The sequence below is a fragment of the Myotis brandtii genome, unplaced genomic scaffold, assembly GCF_000412655.1.
Source record: "Myotis brandtii unplaced genomic scaffold, ASM41265v1 scaffold461, whole genome shotgun sequence".
Lineage (NCBI taxonomy): Eukaryota > Metazoa > Chordata > Mammalia > Chiroptera > Vespertilionidae > Myotis > Myotis brandtii.
In genome coordinates this window covers 213,313-225,077 of record NW_005367626.1, presented here as the reverse complement: position 1 = coordinate 225,077, position 11,765 = coordinate 213,313, and the positions used below count along the sequence as shown (strand labels likewise).

General features: G+C 43.5%; 1 protein-coding gene across 1 annotated transcript in view; it reads right to left on the bottom strand.

Annotated features, from left to right (window-relative positions):
* SHISA6 (shisa family member 6) overlaps positions 1 to 11,765 on the bottom strand; it is a gene marked incomplete at its 5' end in the record, with an annotated part of 294,035 nt that overhangs the window by 150,131 nt on the left and 132,139 nt on the right. The gene's annotated exons all lie outside the window — the stretch shown is intronic.

Genomic DNA, 11,765 nt, shown 5'->3' with positions numbered 1-11,765 from the left:
TATATATATACACATATATATATATATGTATATGTATATACATATATATTGCAATAAAGAAAGACGTTCTGGGAAGGTCACACTGAGAGTTGAAAGCAGAGTGTGTGGAGAGACACGTGGCTTGGTTTCGGCATTTCTGCCTGAGCACACCAGACATCGGTCTATTTGTCCTACCATCCTCTCTTTTGCCTCAGCTTCCTTCCTTCTCTTTCTTGCCTTATTCGTTTGTTTTCTTTCTTCCCAAAGCATGGAGGCAGGGGTCTGATCGGGATGGCTCTGTGTATGTGTATGTTTACGAGTCACAGCACATCCTATGGAACCACACAGCCTGGGGCTTCGGAGAAGCCCAGCATCACTGAAGCTGGCGAGTAGAATGGGTCCTGAAACATTGGAGAAAGAGTTCTGTGCTGGCCTGTCCTGAATTTCTGCAACAAGATCTATCCCTCACAGCCTAGTGCATCCGTCTACCTGGGTGGTGTGAGGAAAGACTGAGGCAGGCTAGGATTCTGGAAGAAGAAATTAAAAGAGCAGGAGAGTTAATGTTCTGCTCTGACATTTGCAATACGCTTAAAATGTGAAAAAAGACAGGATACCCTATATTAAATACTAGAGGCCCAGTGTACGAAATTTGTGCATGGGTAAGGTTCCTAGCAGCTGCTGGCTGCTGGCTGCTGGCTGCCGGCCAGAGCCTCCCTTCCCCTGGCTGCCTGCCGCTGCCGGCTGGGGCCTCCCTTCCCACAGTTGGCCAGCCGGCCCCATCCCTTGGTCGAACTCCCGGTCAAACTCCCAGTTGAGGGGACAATTTGCACAGGCTAGGATTCTGGAAGAAGAAATTAAAAGAGCAGGAGAGTTAATGTTCTGCTCTGACATTTGCAATACGCTTGAAATGTGAAAAAAGACAGGATACCCTATATTAAATACTAGAGGCCCAGTGCACGAAATTTGTGCATGGGTAAGGTTCCTAGCAGCTGCTGGCTGCTGGCTGCTGGCTGCCGGCCAGGGCCTCCCTTCCCCTGGCTGCCTGCCACCGCCGGCTGGGGCCTCGCTTCCCACAGTTGGCCAGCCGGCCCCATCCCTTGGTCGAACTCCCGGTCAAACTCCCAGTTGAGGGGACAATTTGCATATTAGGCTTTTATTATGTAGGATAATCACAAAGCTGTAGAAAATTCCCACCAGTGCATTGAAAAGAAAAAGACTGAAACAAAATACACCCGGTACTGACAACTGTCTTCAGGTAGTTGGAACACAACTTCTCTCCTTTCAATGTTTCTATATTTCCCAAGTTTTTTTTTTCTATAACGAGTATGTAACTTTCATCATTTAAATAGGTAAAATGAATTTCTAATAGAAAGATGTGTGACTAGTGTAAAGGCAACCAAGACCATACTTTTTCTTAGCAGAGCACCTTGTGCATTAGCAGATCTCAAACTTGGGTGCAGGTTGGAATCATCTGGAAGTTTTTACAAACACAGCTGTCTAGACACTCCTCTGGGGTTCCGATTCATTTGGCGGGGCCTGGGCTTGGGGCAGCGCATTTCTGGGGAGCTCTCTAGGTGGCTGTCATGTGCCACGGGGAAGGAGAACGCTGCCCTAGAGCCATGGAGACACAGCCTAAATGAGTTTACTCCCAAGGGCTCAAGGACCATCTGCTGGGACCCTTGTGGGTGCCAGAACCACCCACTATGTAAGGTCCCAGCTCCCTAATGCTCCCTCGCCCTTCCTTCCCCCACATCAGCCGTTCTCAAACCTGAGTGTGGATCAGAAAAACCAGGAGGGCATGTTCAAACAGACTACCGGTGCCCTGCCGGAGTTTCTGGTTAGTACAGTTGAGGGGACAATTTGCATATTAGGCTTTTATTATGTAGGATAATCACAAAGCTGTAGAAAATTCCCACCAGTGCATTGAAAAGAAAAAGACTGAAACAAAATACACCCGGTACTGACAACTGTCTTCAGGTAGTTGGAACACAACTTCTCTCCTTTCAATGTTTCTATATTTCCCAAGTTTTTTTTTTCTATAACGAGTATGTAACTTTCATCATTTAAATAGGTAAAATGAATTTCTAATAGAAAGATGTGTGACTAGTGTAAAGGCAACCAAGACCATACTTTTTCTTAGCAGAGCACCTTGTGCATTAGCAGATCTCAAACTTGGGTGCAGGTTGGAATCATCTGGAAGTTTTTACAAACACAGCTGTCTAGACACTCCTCTGGGGTTCCGATTCATTTGGCGGGGCCTGGGCTTGGGGCAGCGCATTTCTGGGGAGCTCTCTAGGTGGCTGTCATGTGCCACGGGGAAGGAGAACGCTGCCCTAGAGCCATGGAGACACAGCCTAAATGAGTTTACTCCCAAGGGCTCAAGGACCATCTGCTAGGACCCTTGTGGGTGCCAGACCACCCACTATGTAAGGTCCCAGCTCCCTAATACTCCCTCGCCCTTCCTTCTCCCACATCAGCCATTCTCAAACCTGAGTGTGGATCAGAAAAACCAGGAGGGCATGTTCAAACAGACTACCGGTGCCCTGCCGGAGTTTCTGGTTAGTACATCTGGGATGGGGCGCAAGATTCTGCATTGCTGCCAAGTTGCCTGGGGATGCTGGGCTACTGGGCCCAGGGACCAACTCTGCCAACCACTGTCCCAGCGCGTCAGGAGCATAAGAAAACGGTACCGCTGTTTCCCTCAGCCCCTCCACTCTGAATAAGTGTCTCATTCCTCAGGGCACACAGCTTTCCACGAGGAACTCTCTTGCTATAAAATACTGGGGCTGCAGCCCAGAATTTTATAGAAGAGAAGAATTATTGGAGCTGAACTAAGAGGCTTGTGCCAGGATCCCAAGCCATATCACAGCCCCAGAAACCAGACTGTAGTACTGAGAGAAACTCATCATCACCAGGGAATGAAGGAGGAAGGGAAGGGCTGTGGGGAGGGGTGTGCTGCAAGTCCCAGGGACAGAGGAACCCTTGTCCTGGAACGCAATCACTTTCTCTCCATCCCATCTCCTGACAACAGAAGAGTAAGGAAAGGAAGTAATAAATCAGAACCCTCATAAATTTGGATCTCATTAATTCTGAACCTGTGGTACACCCTGCCGAATCTGGGCTAGTTTATTTTTGTGCTCCTTATAAATAAAAATTTTGATAAACAAATCAATATGGAGGAAGCTGGAACATAAAACGGTGCCTGGGCTACTTACAATCATCTTTATCTGTCAGCTGGAACAAGCGGCCTTGGGACTTTTGCCCTAGTGCTTTGGGGCTGTGCTGTCAGAAAGGAAACTGACAGTTCCTGATCACCTACTATATGCCAGGCAGAGGGGCAGCTGGAAATGCAGCTTAATTTTTTTGCACAATAATTATGAACATGTTGTAGCATGATACAATTTACAAAGATTCTTCACATATGCTATTTATTTAACACTTGTATCACTACTGCATGGTAACTTGTCTATTATTATTTATTTCCCCATTTTATTGATGGAAAAACTGAGGCCAAAGTCCACAGTCTTTCCACAACTCGTAACCTTGCAACCTCACCCTGGGACCTGCCACGCGCCATGGTGACCCCTCTCTGAGACGTCAGCCGGGACCCAGGGGCACACTGAGCCAGAAGTCCGCCTACGGGCGAACAAGTGCAGCGAAGTTGGAGCTCAGATGTGTTGAGCTTCAAGGACTGAGGTTTTGAACTGAGAAAAGGAAGGAGATGCTGAGGAGCCAGGACCAAGAGCATTGGACAGGAATAAAGAATTTATGGTCAAATCAGTTTGGAAATCACTGAGTTGAATGGAAAGTAACCATGGAAACTATGTCCAGGGGCCTGCCAGTGAGCACCCCACTCTCCAGGGAGCCTTCAGCCTTTTCAAAGCCGTCTCTGGGGACACTTCTGAGGAGGGCACAGTGGCAGTTTCTGCTTTTGCTCAAGCCAGGCTCCTCAAACGTGAACACATCAGATTTACCTGGATGCACACAGACTGCCGGGTCCCAGTACCGGAAGTCCTCCCTTAGTAGGTCAGAGGTGAGGCCTGATCATGTGCATTTCTAGCAAGTTCTCAGGTGATGCTGCTGATAACCCAGGACCGGGAACCACACTTTACGAATTTTATGTTAGAGAGAACTAGCGACAGTCACTCCTTCACTGGATAGGTGAGGCCTGATCATGTGCATTTCTAGCAAGTTCTCAGGTGATGCTGCGGATAACCCAGGACCAGGAACCACACTTTATGAATATTGTGTTAGAAAGAACTAGCGACAGTCACTCCTCCGCTGGACACAGGAGGTCAAAGTCTAGAATATTTATGCCTCCCGTGTCCTCCAAAGAACTGTTTAGCCTGAGCAAGGGCAGTGTGAGGAAAAGAATGGCTGGTAAAAGTGGAGCCTGCACAGTGGACAGTCAGAGAGAGGGGAGCCAGCCCCTAGTCTGCCCTGGTAATACACTGAGTTCATCAGGTGATGATGTGAACGGTATGAACGGGGATCACAGAATCCTTTCGCCACAACACAAACTACCACGTCATTCTCCGTCTGGAAGTCCTGAGGCAAGAGGCCAAGGGAATGCAGACACTGCCCAAAGTGCATTTGCAGAGAAACAGCCATATAACCAGCAGGGCTCCAGGAAGAAATGAGCAAGAGCTCTGAGGGCACCCCTGGTCAGAGTGTGAGCACCCCTGCACTGAGCGAGAGCACGCCCATGTCACATCAGAGGCAAGGACACACCTGACCAGTAACAAGGGTGGCCTCGGGCTGCACAGCGTGCCCGCCACCGCCTGAATGGAACTGTACAAAGCGGCACAGCCTCCAGTCTGCCACTGCCTCTCACCATCCCCACCACGGGAAGTCACAGCACAGCTGCCCGCAAGAGACAGGGAGAGCTAAAGAGAAGTCGGAGGCTTGTTCTGGGAGATGCTGGCCGCTCTGATCTCAAGGCAGCCCTGAGTGAGGAGGGGGAACGTTTCTGTGTAAAGGAGATTTGCTACAAGAAACAGGAGGGAAAAATTGGGTAATATCTGAATGGTGATCTCAATAAGACTTAAGAGAACGTTGCACCTGTGAAATTACATCCACAGCCACAGAGAGAAGCAGACTGATCAGGAAAGTTCACCTGAGCTGCACTATGGACAACAGAGGGGATACTGAAGGAAACTGGTGAAGAAACCCAAATGAGAGAGGTGGATGAAGGACAGAGAGACAGAAACAAGGGGAGAAAAGAAGGGACAGGACATCTCTGGTAGCTACTATTTCTTTTTTTAAAATCTCTCTATATAAAAGGCTAATATGCTAAGTGTCCAACAGTCCAAACGGTATGATGTGCACTGACCACCAGGGGCAGATGCTTAATGCAGGAGCTGTCGAGCTGCAGTGACTTGGCAGTGGCGGTTCTCGGGTGACGCACCCCAAAACCAGAGAGGAGGGAGCCCGATTCCTCCCGGAGCTGCGCAACTCCACCTTCGGCATTGGGTTATGTTGTTGCTGGGGCACTGCTGGCCCTGAATCTAAGTATACTCTGGTTTACTGCACACTTGCATTTTCATTCCACACCCTATATGACAGCAACTTTGCAGAGTGCCCTCTCACACTCCGGGACCCCTCAGGGGATGTCAGAGAGCTGATTTCGGCCTGATCCCCACAGGCCAGGCCGAGGGACCCCACCTGCCAGTGGGACCCTGCTCACTCCACAGACACCAGGGAGGAACTGCGGGAGGTTGGCTCCAGGGTGTGTCTGGCCCGTCTCGCTCAGTCCCACCCAGCCAACCATCTTCTAATTAATTTCCTTTCAATGTGCATGAATCCTTGCACCGGGTCACTAGTATATATGTATTTTTATTACAGAGAGGAAGGGAGAGGGATAAGGAGAGAGAGATAGAAACATCAATGATGAGAGGGAATCATTGATTGGCTGCCTCCTGCATGTCTGCACTGGGGACCGAACCTGCAACCTGGACATGTGCCCTGACCAGGAATTGAACTATGACCTCCTGGTTCATAGGTCGATGCTCAACCAGTAAGCCACACAGGCCGGGCTAGAAGCTACTATTTCATATAATATTCTCAGAAGAGGATCAGAAGGGGTAATTCAGATGAAATTATTAAAATTTATTTTTTTCTGATGGAAGACTTTACTTTTTAGATTAATAAAAGGATCAAGCATCAGACTATATATTAGAAGGATCAATATCTAAGTATACTCTAGTGAAATCCCATTTTAAAAAATAAAGGGAACAAAACCATCTTCATAAAACACCAAGCCCATAGGAAGTGAAACAACCTCCCCAGGGTTTTGAAAACTATTTCTGCAGAGGTAGGATGGGTACTGGTTGCAGAACACACTCTGGACACACTGACAAGATTCCAACCTCTTTATGCATCTGTCTCCTCAAATGCAAAAGGAAAACAACAATAATACCCATTTCATAGGTTGTTGAGAAGATTAAATGAGTTACTATATATAAGGCATTTAGAACAATACTACTAAGTGCTACCTAAGGGTTTGCCAATATTTTTGAGTAGAGATTTTTTATTCCATTCCTCTAAAACTCATTAAAAATAATGAAAAAAAAGAAACAATAGAAAAACTTTCTTCAGAAATAAATACCACACACACACATACATACAAATACAGGAAAATGCAAAAAAAAATAATAATTCAAAGAGAACTAGAGACTGAAATATAAAAAAATCAAACTTTAATCTGTTAGAAAAGAATATTAGAGAATATGTTAATGATATCAAAGCTGGGAGGGGTTTTTAAACAGGAATCAAAAGGTACAGACTATAAAATCCTCAACAAAGTATTAGCAAATCTGATCCAGAAAGACATCAAAAAGATCATACACCATGACCAAGTGGGATTTATTCCAGGGATGCAAGGCTGACACATATTTGCAAATCAATAAATGTGATACATCACATAAACAAATTGAAAGACAAAAATCACATGATCATATCAATAGATGCAGAAAAAGAATTTGACAAAATCCAACACCCATTTTTAAAAATATATTTTATTGATTTTTTATAGAGAGGAAGGGAGAGGGATAGAGAGTTAGAAACATCGATGAGAGAGAAACATTGATCAGCTGCCTCCTGCACACTCCCTACTGGGGATGCGCCTGCAACCAAGGTACATGCCCTTGACCGGAATCGAACCTGGGACCCTTGAGTCCACAGGCTGACACTCTATCCACTGAGCCAAACCAGTTAGGGCCCAACACCCAGTTTTGATAAAAACTGCCAGCACAGTGGGAATAGAGGAATCCTATCTCAATACAATAAAGGTCATATATGACAAACCTACAGCCAATATCATATTCAATGTGCAAAAACTAAAACCATTTCCCCCAAGAACAGGAACTAGACATGGATGTCCACTTTCACCACTCTTATTCAACACAGTATGGGAAGTGCTACCTACAACAATCAGACAAGAAAACATAAAAGAAAACATCAAAACAGGGATGCAAGGAGGAAGTAAAACTCTCATTATTCACTGATGACATGATATTGTACATAGAAAACCCTAAAGACTCCACCAAAAAACTACTAGATTTAATAAAGAAATTCAGCAATGTAGCAGGATACAAAATTAACACCCAGAAATCGATGGCATTTTTATACACCAATAATGAATTCCCAGAGAGAGAAATTAAACAAATAATCCCATTTACCATTGCAACAAAAAAAATCAAGGTACTTAGGAATAAACTTAACCAAGGAGGTAAAAGACTTGTACTCAGAAAACTACAGGACATTGAATAAAAGAGCTAGAGGAAGATATACCATGTTCATGGATTGGTAGAATTAACATAATTAAAATGTCCATACTACCTAAAGCACTCTACAGATTCAATGCACTCCTATTCAAATACCAACAGCATATTTCACAGATCTAGAATAAGTACTTCAAAAATTCATATGGAACCCTGAATAGATTGTGTTGTTTAATATCCACAACACAATCTTGAGAAAGAAGAACAAAGTTGGAGGGATCACAATACCAAATATCAAGTTATATTACAAAACCACTGTAAGCAAAAAAGCCTAGTACTGGCACAAGAACAGGCATACAGATCAATGAAATAAAACAGAGAACCCAGAAATCTACCCAAGCCATTATGCTCAGTTAATATTTGACTATGGAGGCAAGAGCATACAATGGAGTCAAGACAGTCTCTTCAATAAATGGTGTTGGGCAAACTGGACAGATACATGTGAAAAAATGAAACTAGACCACCAACTTATACCATACACAAGAATAAACTCAAAATGTATAAAAGACTTAAATGTAAGTTGTGAAACCATAAAAATTCTAGAAGAAACCATAGGCAGAAAAAATCTCAGACATCTCTCATAGCAATATGTTTGAGGATATATCTCCTAAGGGAAGGGAAACTAATGAGAAAATAAACAAATGGGACTACATCAAAATTAAAAGCTTCTGCATAGCAAAAGAAACCATGAACAAAATGTAAAGGGAGCCCACTGTATGGGAGAACATATTTGGTAATGATACATCTGATAAAGGGTTAATATCCAAAATATATAAGGAACTCATAAAACTTAACAAAAGGAAGACAAACAATCCAATTAAAAAATGGGCAAAGGACCTAAATAGATACTTCTCCAAAGTAGACATACAGATGGTCAAGAGACATATGAAAAAATGCTCAAAGTCACTGATCATCAGAGAGATGCAAATTAAAATGACAATGAGGTATCACTTCACACCTGTCAGAATGGCTACCATCAACAAATCAACAAATGACAAGTGCTGGCAAGGATGTGGAGAAAAGGGGACCCTCTTACACTGCTGGTGGGAATGCAGACTGGTGCAGCCATTATGGAAAACAGTATGGAGTTTCCTCAAAAAATTAAATATGGAACTGCCATTTGACCCAGTGATCTCACTTTTAGGAATATATCCCAAAAAATCAGAAACACCAACCAGAAAGGATATATACACCCCTATGTTCACAGCAGCACAATTTACAACAGCTAAGATCTGGGAACAGCCCAAGTGCCCATCAGTAGATGACTGGATAAAAAAGCTGTGGTACTTTTACGCCATGAAATACTATGCAGCAGTAAATAAGAAGGATCTCTTACCCTTTCAGACAGCATGAATGGACCTGGAGAGTATTAGGCTAAGCAAAATAAGCCAGTCAGAGAAAGACAAATATCACATGATCTCACTTATATGTGGAATCTAATGAACAAAATAAACTGTTGAACAAAATAGATCCAGAGACAGAAGCATAGGACAGACTATGGAATCTCAGAAGGAAGGTGGGGATGGATGGGTGGGTGGGAACAGATCAACCAAAGAACTTGTACGCATATATGCATAACCCATGGATACAGACAATAGGGTGGTGAAGGCCTGAGGCAGGGGCAGGGGGTGGGGGCAGGCTAGAAGGGGCCAATGGGGAAAAAAGGGGACATCGGTAATACTTTCCACAATAAAGATTTTAAAAAAGGTACAGACTAAAGAGGAATCATCTACAAAATTTTAAACTGTGATACATAAAAAGCAATAATAAAACTACAAGTCAAGCACTAGAAATATATATTTACATTAATATCCAGAACACACAGATAACAGCAAATTAATCAGAAAGTAAGACAATACACTAGAAAAACCAGGCAGAAGAGATCATAGACAAGTCACAGAGGAGAAAACGTGAAGGGCCAATGTACACAGTGGTGTTCAATCTCACAAGTAATCAGGGAAAGCCAAATTAAAACCATAATGAGACAGCATTTCACACCCAGTAGACTGCAAAAGTGAAGATGCTGAGACTACCGCCACAGCTAAGCAGGAACAAGACCTCCCGCACTCTCTGGTGGGAGTGTAAATTGGAAAGAACTTTGGCAATGGCTAATACAGGTGAAGACGGATAGGTCATAAAACCAGCAATTCCACCTTCAGGTATATGCCCTACAGAATCCTCACATAAGTGCATAATAAAATATGAGCAACATGCTAACATGCAATACTGTTTGTAATAAAGACAAACTGGGAAAAAGCCCTCTGTTCCTCCCAAGAGAGAAATGACAAATAGTGTTCTAGTCATGCAATGGAATCCTACACAACTGTGCAAATGAAATGAACCAGCGCTCTCAGTATCAAAGTGGATGAGTTCACAATTAGAGTTGAGTCCACTAAGCAAGCTGAAGAAAAACACGATGACATCATCAGGATGACATCATCTGGAGAGTTTCAGACCGTGCAGGACAACACTCTGTTGTCTGAGGATATGTGCATATGTGGTGTTATACAGGTACAGGAAGTTCAGGGGAATGACAGACACTGACCTCAGGAACAGACAGGCCACTTCCGGAGGTAGAACGGGGAATGTGATTGAGGAAGGGTATAGGAAGTTCTTCTGTTTTATTTCTTATGCTGGATAGTTGGGAAGATGTTCTGACTGCTAAATAGTTCTTTATTTTGTTTAATGACAGAGAGGTAGGGAGATAGATGATAGATTAGATAGATAGATAGATAGATAGATAGATAGATAGATAGATAGATAGGATAAATACATAGATAGGTGCTGGATAGATAGACGATTGATAGGTCATTAGTTAATTAGCTAGTTTTTGATTAACTAACTGTTACCAAGGATCTTATCCACTGCCAGATTATCCTCCAACAATCAAGGAAACAAAGAGTCTCCAGATTTTAAGAACTCAGAGACCAAAATACCCAACATGCCTCACTGAGGAAAAGAAAAAGCTGCCTGATGGTATTCGCCAAACAAAGTAAAACTACAGAATTCCTAAACCATAAATGCACTTATTTATAATCTTTAAGCGATACACAAACCCCAGAATTCACTAAGGAAAGACTGGTACTAGAGATTTTTAACATCAAACAAACTGTCTTTATTGATGGCAATAAAGTTAAGTGATAAGAAGCCGCCCTGGAAAATCTGGTAGGCAAATAGGGCAGGGAGAGTACACCACTGAGATGAAATAAAGCCAAGAGTAGCTTCTGTGATGGGGGACAACTCTCCATCTTTTGCGCCTGCTTGAGATGCAAAGCATGCGCCCAGCGCAGACACGGTCATCTCGGGAAAGCTGACAGGGGCTCAGATGTGCCACAGACAGAAATCAAAACACATGTCAACCCCCAGAAACATTTTAATACATGTGAGAGAGGGGTGTTCCTTTGTTTACAAAAAGCTCAATCACATCAGTAATAAAAATAATAATGAAACATTAGAAAAATGCACAAGGAATATGAATAGGTAATTATCACCTCAAAAAAAACACAACAAAAAGAAATTTAAAGACCAATGGAGATATAAAGATATGATTAATCTTAATTCATAATTAAGAAAATGCAAATCAAAATATGAAGTACCATTTTAAAAAACGAACTGGCTAACCTTACCCGTGTGGTGACCCAAGGCCAGGGGAACGGGCTCCCACTGGTGCTGATGGGAGTGTAAAGTAGCTGTGCCTACTTGAAGGGTGGCTTTTTGCTTAGAATCTCATGATAGGAGTTTACCTCGAACATGTGCCCTCAAGTTCTTCCAAAATGCAAATCAAAATATGAAGTACCATTTTAAAAAACGAACTGGCTAACCTTACCCGTGTGGTGACCCAAGGCCAGGGGAACGGGCTCCCACTGGTGCTGATGGGAGTGTAAAGTAGCTGTGCCTACTTGAAGGGTGGCTTTTTGCTTAGAATCTCATGATAGGAGTTTACCTCGAACATGTGCCCTCAAGTTCTTCCATAATATTTGAGCCAGGCTACACAGCAGTATTGGT